We start from the raw sequence: 12,670 nt of genomic DNA on the forward strand, positions 1-12,670 counted from the left end.
AATGACCGCATCCTAGTCGATCCAGGCAAACAAAATATTTTTTAAGGGGCAAGTAACTACTCTACAAAGACCATGCCTTAAATCCCTCTAAAGGTATCTGCTACTTTCAAACATAGACTCCAAATATTTATTTCTTTTAAAATTTCATTCTTGGACATGCTGATAAATCCCTTCCTTCGAAGAACAGTTAAGCCCCTTTCAGTAACTCGGTGGTAAACTAGGAACATCAGTCCGTCTAAGGTGAACTTAGTCACTGGTGTTTTGCTAGTCTCCTGGGGAGGGGGTCATCATCATTTCAGGGTGTGCCCGTCTCTTTCTTTTATTCTGTCTCTGTGGGGTGATCCAAACTGGGGGAAGGGGCTTTTGAAACTTCCTGGTATTAGGCCAGAGTCATCAGTAGCTGTGATACTCAAAATATTTGACAAGCAGTCCAGGCACCAACCAATCAGAGCAGACACCAGCTGACACGGCTGCTGGGGCCTTGCTGGTGAGTCCCAGGTGAGGTCAGCCTCCTCCGTTGGCATCCATCCACGCTGACTTGCAACGGAACTTGTTCTAGGATCCTCGTGACCTGACACATGGCATCCATGGTTGAAAAACCTGCATCCTCCTGCTCTGTCCTCAGGTTGATGAGTCATTGAAGGTCACCCGGATGACTCCTGAGACTTTGGGTTATTTGACAGCCAGACATGAGAAAGGAAAATTAGACTGCAATGATTCACTCTTGTACCAGTTACAAATTTAATGTGTTAAAAAATGGTAAATGCAAATGGTCACTCTTATATGCTCATCTCAGGGGAATGGGAAATTTTTGTCTCTGGCATCTCCAGGGGCTGCAGGCTTTTTGGGGTGCTACTGAAGACTTTCTTTGCTGAGAATTTCCTGTCCCCTTTTATACTTTGCTGCTGCAGAAATGCTGGAATGGGAGACTTATGAACAAGAATTGCATTCTTTCTCTTGAGCTTCATCAGGAAGCAAGGTATAAGGCCCCAAATCTATCCTAGCCTAGCCTAGCCTAGCCTAGCCTAGCCTAGCCTAGCCTAGCCTAGCCTATCCTATCCTATCCTATCCTATCCTATCCTATCCTATCCTATCCTATCCTATCCTATCCTCAGGTTCCCCAAAGGCTCTGTAGGAGGAAAGCAGAGCACTAAAACCTTGCTCCCACTGCTCACCAGCCTCTAAGCTCTATTCCTCCTCATAGGCACCTGCTCCTCAAACCTGATCTCGCTTGGGCAGAAAAATACTCCTGGGCCATTCCTTCCCCCTCTGTGGTTGGGCATAAACTCTGTGCATTGAAACTTCCACAGTCTTAAGCTTTTGGAGCTCAGGCTTTTATAGCAAAAGTCTCAGCTTTCCAGAGTATTGTCTCTCTGAGGACTTTAAAAAATAAATTCAGAAACTCAACTGACTTTTTGGGATCGGCTACTTTAGCCTTCTTCTAAAGTAACGTATTCCACTGAAGCAATGCGTGGAAGGTTGCAAAGAAATGAGGAAATTGTGAAAAAAGAAAACACACACACACACATACACACAATACACCCCTCACTATCTCCAACCCGTATCCTTTCCATACATTTTGGAAGAAGTTCTTTCAATATCCAAAACAGAGACCCAGAGGCCCATAAAATAATTTGCATGGACAAAAATCAATCAGTCCTTTATATCTTGTTGTAATTAAGATGTGTCAATAGTTAATCAATAAGATATGACAAAGATATTTAAAATATAAAATATCTTCATGAAGAAAATTCTACTCCATTTAATATATTACTTGTTCAATAACCTCAGTTCAAGAAAAATTCAAGATAGTACTCTTTTTTCCCCTCTACTTTTTTTTTTTCCGAAAGAAAATATTTCAGGAGACCACACTCCTCACATATGTGTCATCGTGTTCTAAAAGCCTTCCCTCTTACAGAAGGGATGAGGTGACTTTAAGGACAGTTAGGATTTTTCACACTGAATTTTAAGGGCTGATGACATAAGTCAACCATTAGGGTCACTGACAATTCACTTCCTTGTTTTTAACACTGGCTTAAAAGGAATACCTTCCATCTTGGTTTTTTTGTCCCCTCAAATCCAGGAACTAAAAAATATATATTGTATGTATAAAATAAATATTCTGTCCCTGAGGGAAAATGGAAAACAATGTTCAGTTTCCTAGTAACACAGGTATTAGCATCTGTCTTCCCTACAGCCAGGTAGATAGAGCATATCACCCCGGCAGTAAAAGTGGAAACTCCAAAAAGGAGAGGAAGGAGGGAAGGCGAGAGTACTTATTTATGAAAAGTACCTCTGAGAGTACAATGAACTCTTCCGTTGTTCAACCATGAAAAGAACCAATGCCACCGATGAGGCCAGTATTATCATCATTCCTATTTTACAGTTCATGAAACAGATGCCCTGGAAGATTACGTCCTAGGCAAGGCCACATAGCTAACAAGCGACGAGCTAGGGCAAATACAAATCCAGGTATTCTGATTTCAAATCCGTACTCTTTTCACCAGAGCACCACGGCATCCCCAGTTAAATGCACATAGATGTGAGAGCTGTGACCATTCCCCTAGGAGACCATTCCCATCTACGAAAAATTAGGTTGTTTGCATATCTGCCGAAGCCTGTGGCTGGGAATGCTACTGTTCACCTATATGCATGTTTCTCTTCTTATTTTAGAAGAGGAGACATATTAGAAATTTTTCAAATCGTCTTTGACTTTTAGTGTTCTCTTGTATTTGACAGAGAATAATCTTAATGAGTAACTAGTTCAGGAAAAGTCTAAGACTGGTGAGTTTCACACACACACACATTTTGCTTTGTATCAAGTCATTCTTAAATAGGGTGGATTCAGGCTTTGAAGAAGCAAAATTTATATAAGGGAGGGGTGGTCTTTTTGAAGAACACAAATTACAAATGAAATTAGGTACAAAAGTTAAGTATTAATTGATAATTAAATTACAACAAATCAAAAACATTAAAAGCTGAGAAATACCATAGTGTCACAATATCCAAAAAAGAAAACATAATATTTTTCATTAATGAACTGCCTGACACACCTAGATAATATTTCTTCTTACATTTTTGGCTACATATTCTTTCATCACCCCTTTAGGACAACGATTTTGTATTTTTTAAGAGCGAGAACAGAAAGATAAATATCTTTCTTCTAACATAGGTGGTCAGATTTATTATTGCTGATAATAGCATATACATATTTAGGGTTATTGTCAACTTTGGGAAGATCTCTATGAAGCTTCTGCCATTTTTGAGCTGTAAGGCTTAGAAGAATTATCCACAGACTGGCTTTCAACTCTGTATATCTCAAACTTTGTTTCTCTTCCACAGTCCACGTGCTTCCAATACTGAGGACCATCGGACACATTAACACTAAGGCAGAAACTTTGCCTGAATCTGGGTCAAGATGTGAGGTAAGTTGGCACATTGGACAACAGAAATATTCTTGGAAGACGTGTATATACCAGGATAACTAGGCAGGACATGGAAGGGATGGAAAACCATATAAATATATCCCACTAAACCCATACTAAGTGTATCCCCAGTTGTACTTTCTCTAAGACTGATTTTGAAAATATATAAAAGGTATGGCTTTGCCTTTACCAGCTGACATGAGGTGTCACAGGAGAAGAAGTGAGAAAGAGAGGAAAGAGTGCACTTAACTGATTATAATTAAAATATCTAGAAACTCTCCCTAGGGGCGAAAGTTTTAGTAAAACTCAGGCTGATGTCCAAAGCTGACATGATCCATGGCTTTTGGGATTAAATGCCCTACTCCCAAATAGCAAATGTCACTCAGGAAATCCTAAATTGGCTTCTCTTATTGAAGGGGGTCCAGCCCTGACCCAGATTATCTCTCTCATTGCAACACAGAAAGTCTCCCAGTTACACTGAATTTTGTGACCACTCATAGGAGGCAAGACCATGTACGAAGGTGCCTAAGATAAAGATAGATACTGCCTTATTGGCACAGAAAGGTTTTGAAGCAGTCACATTAGCTAAAATAGGACCCTTTGAACTTTGTAATTACTCAAGTGGATTGAAATGGAAGGTGGGTTGAGATTATCCAGATGGGTTAGAAGTTGGGTGGAATTACCCTGGAAAAGCTCCTTGGGGGAAATGTGTAATTTGGAGCATTATAGGATAGCAGTGGTTAAGCTCCACTAGTACAGAGAACTTGTCTGCTGTGTTCACTGTCACCTCCAGTGACAAAACGCTACTCACTACACTCTAAGTGTTCAACTAGACACAGATGAATGTACGGATGGATAGATGGGTGGATGGATAGATGGGTGGATGGATGGCTGGATGGCTGGATGGATGAATGGAAAGAAGGTAGGAGATGGAGAAGGCAGGAAAAGAGAGCATGGTGAGGGAAAAGGGGAGGAGTGGAAGGAAAGAAGAGAGAGGAAGGGGTGGGAAGGGAAGGAAAAAATAGAGGAGAGGAGGAAAAAGAAGGGAGGGAGGGAGGGAGGAGGAAGGCCTTTGCCTTAGGTAAAGTGCAAATCAGTATGTCTCAGTTTCCTCACCTGTAAAATGAGAATAAAGGGGCACCTGGTGGCTCAGTTGGTTAAGCGTCTGCCTTAGCTCAGGTCATGACCCTGGAATTCCGGGATCGAGCCCCACTTCGGGCTCCCTGCTCAGCGGGGTGTCTGCGTCTCCCTCTCCCTGTGCCCCCCGCCCAGCTCGAGTTTTCTCTCTCCCACTCTCTCTCTGTCAAATAAATAAATAAAATCTTTAAAAAATAAAAAATAAATAAAATGAGAATAAAAATAGGCCCTCCCTCATAAAGTTGTTGTGAGGATTAAATGAGCTAATAGACACGAATCCCTTACAAGAGGGCCTGGTACTCAGTCTACCTTAGTTACTACAATGAATATTTGATCTTCACTTAGTTCTTTCAAGCACTTAGTCAGTTATCCAACAAAAGAAGATATTGTTACTGACTGGCACAGAGAAAAGGGAGCTAAATTAGAAGAATGATAAATGGGAAATCTGTCAGAGGGCCTGAAATCTCTACTCTAAAAATTCTCAATTTCGTGGGAGATTCCAGAAGATCTGGGATCGGGCTCTCAGGCAGGAAAGAGAAGAAGAGCATGACATGTGGTATGGCAGGGCCCCATCTCAAGCCCCAGTTGGGTAAATGCAATCAATAACATCCTGTCAGTAACTTCTTGTGGTCTCATGTAAATATAGGGTACCTGAATAAAGATAAAAACTGTCATTTCCTCTCTCAAGTTGCAGCATGATGATTTATCTATTCCTTTGAAAGAACCACACCAAACAATTGTTTAAACTTTCCTAGTTATATATGTCCATTGTGAAATATGTAGGGGAAAAATGGTGCAAGATGGTACAATATTTTTAGGACATCTGCAGAGAGGAACACTAGAAAGAATAAGGAACAATTAACTCAATCCAATAGGCAAGTCCTTATAATTACTCCTAAGACAGCCGATGAGGGAAAAAGTGTCATGGGCTGTTTAATCAACCCTGAACTGCGGGGGTGACTAGGTGTTTTCCAATTAGCTAATACAAAACAGTAATAGTAGGCTCCACCCTGAGATCAAGACCTGAGATCAAGAGTCGGCTGGTCTACCGACTGAGCCACCCAGGTGCCCCAGCCAGCTGCATTCTTAACAGATGCTTCCACATACTTAAAAAGAGTTCTTGTGGACTTCCTTTCAAACTTTAAACTTGACTTGGGATGCTCATGAAGAAATTTATTTTTCAAAATTTTATTTATTTATCAAACCCATGATCTTCAAAGAAACTTAGACTCAGAAAAGCAATACGAAAAATCACTGAGGCTGGAAGTGAGTGCTGTTTTAACATATAGGCAAGCCTTTGTGAATAACGAACCCTTTACAAGGAGACAAGGTTGAGGTCCAGGCACAAAAGACCAATTCACAACTGGTCTCCCACCATTTCCAATCTGCTCTCAATCTGATGGGTGGGCAGTGTCATATTCAACACTGTCTACATTGAAAACTATATAAGATGTGTGTCTGAGGACTCTGTGTTTCAGAGAACCCCATGGAGAAACAGGAGAACATTCTGGGCAGGCAACTTAACAAGCAGCAATGGCTCTCCAAATTGGGCTCAGCCCAAAGGCTCCTCTTATCTCACTCAGCAAGGTGAAAGCAAAGTTGACACCATCCAGACCAGACCTGCAGACCTAAGTCCTCCAGACATACACATATATAATCTTAAAGTGTAAGGGCCAGGGGTGCCTGGGTGGCTCAATCAGTTAACCAGTTAACCATCTGCCTTCAGCTCAGGTCATGATCTCAGGGATCAAGTCCCACACCAGGCTTCTTGCTCATCGGGGAGTCTGGTTCTCCTTCTCTCTCTCAAGTAAATAAATAACATCTTTAAAAAAAAAGTATAAGGGTAAGATTCATACTATTTTTCCTACGCCTCAGCCAGTTTTTGAAAAATCAGAAAAATCAGCTCATTTGTGTAAACAACACTAGGGATTATTTTCAAAGTCATCTTTCTGAAGTCACCAGATATTATTTTAGAATAATCTTTACTTGTTTATCATATGGGTCAATATTCATGAAAGATTAAAGTGAAATCATATCTACTCAAACCCCAATATCTAATGAGAAAGAAGCATGGAGAAAAGAATTTGACCCTGAAATTCAGACAAACCTAGAGTAAACTCTCAACTTCTTAGAAATAGAACCTGATATAAATTATTTCACCTGGAGGAGACTAGGTTTCCTCAACTATAAATGGAATTAAGAAGCCTCACCTTATACGGAAGCTGTGAGAAACAGTACATGTGCCAAAGAGATAGTAGGGGATCAGGAAATACTCCATTATTGTTATGGTCCACATGAACATTTGGTGGTAATTCTACAAAGACAGGGCATTCACAGATCTATGTTCCACTCCTGAAGGCCCAAAACTTAGTGATATGATACTAGATAAATCAATCGGGTCCAGCTGCCTTATCCTTAAATGAAAATAATTGTTGTAATCCTTGTAGAGTATATAATTTCAATGGTGAAAAATATAAATGTAAAAATCTCAAAAAATTAAAAGCACTATATAAAGTATGATTCATGTGACTGCTGGGACTGCTGAAGTGGCCACATACCCCATGTGTCTTTGTTTTTGCTGCTCATCCTGTCCTATTTCCAGCTGGGTGCCTCCAAGTTCTGTGCTCGCCTGCTTTGAGTCTTGACAGTGTGGCCGTGGCAGCAGCACCACACCACCTTTGCTCCCATCGCGGTTGAAATGGGACATTTTCCCAAACTGAAATTTGGCAATTCTAGATAGGATGTGGTAGGTGCTTTTGAGTAAAAAGCCTGAAGCAATTTCTCCTCTCGGAAATCCTAACCTACTGAGCAGGGCTTTGGGCTTTTGCCCGCCGCCATTTTGACAGTCTCTGACCCTATTCAGATGTGTCATGTCTTCCTAACTATGAAGTACTCTTCCTGAGGCCGGGATCTGTATTTTAATTATCTTTGAACTCTCCACATCACTTCCTATCTTCTCTTCACGTGCCGTTAATTCTAATCTCAGATAAATCCTTCTTTTTAACTACTTATTTGCTAAGTTTAGCAAAATAATTGTCCTGCAAAATAATGGATGGAGGACCTTGAGTGTCTTCATCTTATAAACAAGATATAACAGTATTTCATGATGATGATAATAATAATAATTACAATAACTAACACTGGACATTTATAATACCTGAGACATTATACTAAGTGCTTTATAAAGACGACTTCATTGCATCCTCCCCTTAACCTGACGAAGTAGTTTTCATCACGTCTCATTGACAGAGATGGAAGCCAAGGCACAGAAGAATAAATCAGCTTGCCTGAGACTGTGGGTGGTGGAACCAGGATTCTGACTCAAGGCCACACCACCTTAACATTTACAACACTCCTGGCTTTTGCTCCCAAACCAACGTTTCAAAATTTACTTTGAAATGTCAAAGGCTGGGCGCCTTGGTGGCTCAGTCATTAAGTGTCTGCCTTCAGCTCAGGGCATGATCCCCACGTTCTGGGATCGAGCCCCACATCAGGCTCCTCCGCTGGGAGCCTGCTTCTTCCTCTCCCACTNACCTTGGTGGCTCAGTCATTAAGTGTCTGCCTTCAGCTCAGGGCGTGATCCCCACGTTCTGGGATCGAGCCCCACATCAGGCTCCTCCGCTGGGAGCCTGCTTCTTCCTCTCCCACTCTCCCTGCTTGTGTTGCCTCTCTCGCTGGCTGTCTCTCTCTCTGTCAAATCAATAAATAAAATCTTAAAAGAAAAAAGAAAGTCAAAGGCTTATATACAAGCTTATTGCTAATTGTGAGAACTTGGTTTGTGGATTTATACCACATTTAATTAATCTCTCTCATTTTCTGACCCAAACCTGCTTATAATTCACATTGTCATTTAAAGTAATGAAACTGGCCTATTTCATAAATACTCAGTTTCTCCAATTTGTACCAAGGGAGCTTCCTGTAGGTAGGGTTCATTTATCCATTAGCTACCACAGGCACAGTGCCTATACCCCAGAAAACTTTTAGGGGACCACAAAAATCTTTTCATTTCCTTAAAATAAGGGGGGGAAATGAACTTTTAGGTCAAAAGAAATGTTGTGATACCTAACATTAATATGTTGTCTTTATACCAATGCAGTCATGAAACTTAATTATTTACTTATTTATCTAATTTTTATGGAGGAAGGGACCACAATGGCAAAAACCTCGAGTCTCCCTGAAAGCCCTACCTTGGCCCTGCCTGTTGGCTCTGCAGGCTTTACCGGCCCTCTCCATGTTACTGACACAATTTCTCATTGCATCTCTCTGCTCACCCCCATGGTCACTCCCCTGCAGCCTGTGACTTCTGGCTCTGTGGATGTCAAGTGTGACAGAGAACCTGGCTTATAAAAAGCACGACAGCTGCCCCTTAGCATAAACAGCACACCCTGGGAGCCTGGTGTGAGTTGTTAGAAGGTGGTTTCCTTCTCCCTTTCAGCATGATGAGGAAACGCGCCTGCTGGGCTGTCTACATCACCCATCGGAGGAGGGTTTTCTGGCCACAAAGTGTCTCGCCACGAGAAAACAGTCTACAGCAAAAGGATATTACAGAGAGGAAATAGAAAATGTCAGGAAAACCCATCTTAACTGCTCAAAGGGAGCACTCAAATCTGGGGCTCTAAGAAGTGTACCTGCCACAACCAAGGACAACAATGACAGTTCTAGGTCACCTGGAGGCCAAGGCCCTAGAGAAGGGAAGGCCTTCCCCAACTTGAGGCTGTTCTGTGGCCATTTGTCCCCCTCCCCGCGCCCATAATATTGAGCTCTTTTTAGCAAGCTCAGATTCCAGATGTCAGCACGAGATCCTTGCAAAGCTGAAGGCAAGCCTTGTGTTAAGACAGGACCCTAAAGACAGGACAAGTGCTATTTGACCCCAGTGGAGTTGGGGACCCACGGAGACCTGTGGATTTTCACTTTTGTTACACTTGAACTATAATGACCTTTATCCTCAAGTCTGGCTTGTGAGTAATGAATACGAAGTCCTCTCCTTTTAGCCTCTCAGTTTAAAAAAAGAGGAAGGAAACGGTCCATTGTTTTTCTAACCTTGCAGTTTCCTAGTGTAAGATGGAAAACTGTGGATGGCAAGTGAAAGCAGCAGGCATCTCTATAGAAGGACATCCGGTGAGGCCTGACCTGCTCTTGAAGGGCATACGGTGGCTGTGGGGTCATGGGGGCGGGGGTAAAAACACACTGAAACAGGTTTCCTTAGCAAATACATCTGAATACTCACTCTTTACTCTGAAACTTAGCATACATTCTGTCCATTCTGTATCTTAAACCCAGGGAAAGAAAACCTCCTTGGGTTTCCAACAAAGTAGCAATTTTCTACAGCTCTGAGAGGGATTTTGTTGTATCCAAAAGAACTAAAAGGGGTAACCAAAAGAGTTGTGGGTTTTTTTAAATATTGTTCTGTTCATCCACTAATTTGTTCAAAAATAGCTCTCAAGTTTGTTCAGCACAATTTGACCTTCATAATTATGCGGGTGATTATGAGGCCCCATCAGAGTTTTCAAAGTGCTTTGTACATAAGGGGCCTTTAAACATTCTACTATAATAAAAACAAGCTCATAAAAATCCCACACGTTTCACATAGGCCTTTGATAACCCATCACACGATAATGACCTTGAGTAACTAACAGTCTGTACTACATTCAAACCAGTAGCTTGGAGGTAAAAGTTTTTGTATCTTATTATTTCTGGCTAAAGTCACCCAGATCCTTAGAAGAAACACACACACACACACACACACACACACACACAAACACACACACACTTGCTTTGCCCTTAGATGAGCAAATTCCATGAGTCATCAAAAATAACCCTGTCTTCTCCGGCTACCACCTTCTCCCAAGTAGGTTTGTCAGAATAGATGGTCTGGATCAGCACCGACATGACAGGGGTGTTTCAATCGCAGTCGTACCTATCTGGGGATCCTTGGTCCCTTCCTCCCTCTGGGTCTTGGTTTCTCTTCTGTAAAACCAGAGGGCTAGTCTAGAATCAGTGGACTTCTGTGCATGTCTTTAGGGCTTTTCAGTTGGGGAAAGCTGCTGAGCAGGGAGGCACAGCCCACCTCCTCTCCACCAGAGCACAGCCCTTTTTGTTTTATATGCGGTGTTCTGAATTATCTTTCAGTTGGGGGGAAAAAAGGTTGAAAACCATCATACTAGATGATCTCTAAGGCACCTTTTATTTTGAACACATTGAGAATCTGTGACTATCAGCAGTTTACCTTGGGCGAACTATCCATTCAGTCGAGCAATTGTTGGGTTTGGGGGGATTTTTTTTAACCCATTACTATCTATTAATGAATTAAGAGAGATGATTTTACCCTGTTCTATCCTGAAGAAACAAGATATAGGGCAGGTAAGTCTTAATAGGGACATCGAAGAGGAAAGCGGGGAATAGATTAGAGGAGACGGAGTGCACAGTAAGGCTCTGTGTGGGGACAGCAGCCTCAGTGGGGCAGCAAAGCAGACAGCCCTGGACACCTCCGGGCCCCAGAGAGGGCACTGGCCAGCAGCACAGCCACAAGCCTTCACTGACCAGTGGCTTTCATATAATGCCATCTTGCTCCATCTTTACAAGGGCGTAATAACAGCCCCATTTTCCAGCTGCCGTCAGAATCCCAGCGCAAGGGAAGGACAGGTGTGCCAAATGAGAGGGGCAAAGAAGGCCAAGCTGTCTGGTTCTCTCTGCCACTTTTCCAGCTCCATGCCAAGCTCTGCGGGCAGCCAGTTACTTAACAGGTATCGCTCTCCTACTGCGGCCTGGTGTTGAAAGAGTCGGAGGAATGAGTCAGTGCCATTAACTTCAAGGCGTTTATGGCTGGGAAGACATACATGTAAATGCGGTAGTATTAGTTAGTGCTAATCACCCAACATTTCTTTCTCCAGCCAGACATACACGACAGCTGTGCCCCTCTGCTTCCTTACAGTTCCGTGTGTCCATGCTTCTTCTAGTGACCTTTTAAGCTGAAATGACGTGTACCACTTCCAGGTGGGAGCTTGAGGACCCTGGGCTCAATCCACTACTCTGGGTCTCTGGCCATGGTAACTGGCAACATGTCCCATGCTGGTTGCCCCATCAGCCTGGGGCCCCAGGGAGGCCAATTTGGGTCAGAGCCCTAGACAAACGGGTATGGGCAGGTCTCATAAGGAAGATTTCCATCTCGTTTAGGCCACCAAGGGTTTTCAGAGTTGTTTGTTACTTCAGCATTACCTGGCCTAACTTGATTAGTAAATACCCACTGTGGCAGAAGAATCAGGAAGCCAGAGGTTTACACCAGTCATCACCCAAACTGGTTAACCTATAGCAACGATCCTTTAAAAGAGAGTTAGTATTTTTTCCCTTCATTATAAAACCTAGCAAAATACGTTTTACTTGCCTACTATATGGTAGCCAGCATGCTTCTATTATTTAATTAAATGCTACAGATGCTAATAAATTCTATTGATGTAATTTATTGTTAATTAAAAGTTCTTTCCAAGCCCCTATATTGTAGGTTAATAACCACGGATAGAAAACTTCCGGCATGTTTATTTTTACACCAATTTCTTAAATAGTCATAGCAAACCCTGAGGGAGAAGTGGGCATGTGAGGGAAGGGGAAAGCAGGAACGTGTACAAAGCACTTCCAATCTTTCCTTTGCAAAGCTACTGCCAGTTTTTTTTAACTTGCCCTACCAATGGCTATACAGTATTTTCAACCAATTCTCAATTCAGCCTTACCTTTCTATGATATTTAAAATACTATTGCATTACTCATTATAAAAGACAATTCTCTGTTCTGATTTTTGTCCCTTCCATCGAGAAGTCCTCTATATCCTGATTTCCCTCTAAATTCATGAAACATCTTTCAAACTTAACAAGAAGCCACCACCTGTAGACTGTGGGTGGGGCTCTTTGCTGCGTGTGAATCTCCTCACTGACCCTCATAAAAACCCTGTGAAGTAGGCACTCTTGTTACAGATTTTACAGATAAGGAAATAGGATTTTTTTCAGGGGCAAGTAACTTATTCAAACCCCATAGCCAGTAATTGGTAGAACGAGGCAGTTTGGCTTCAGAACCCACATACTTGACCCCCACATTTCCCAGTCCTCCTGGTTTTCTCG

At 42.2% G+C, this 12,670-nt stretch overlaps 1 long non-coding RNA gene across 1 annotated transcript in view; it reads right to left on the bottom strand.

Moving 5' to 3' along the window:
- Window positions 1-9: 9 nt before the first annotated feature.
- LOC117802684 overlaps window positions 10-12,670 on the bottom strand; it is a 40,922-nt gene continuing 28,261 nt past the window's right edge. The window contains exon 3 of the long non-coding RNA XR_004626135.1: window positions 10-665. This is a non-coding gene — a long non-coding RNA (uncharacterized LOC117802684). The remainder of the gene's footprint in view (window positions 666-12,670) is intronic.

This window comes from Ailuropoda melanoleuca, chromosome 6, assembly GCF_002007445.2.
Source record: "Ailuropoda melanoleuca isolate Jingjing chromosome 6, ASM200744v2, whole genome shotgun sequence".
NCBI lineage: Eukaryota > Metazoa > Chordata > Mammalia > Carnivora > Ursidae > Ailuropoda > Ailuropoda melanoleuca.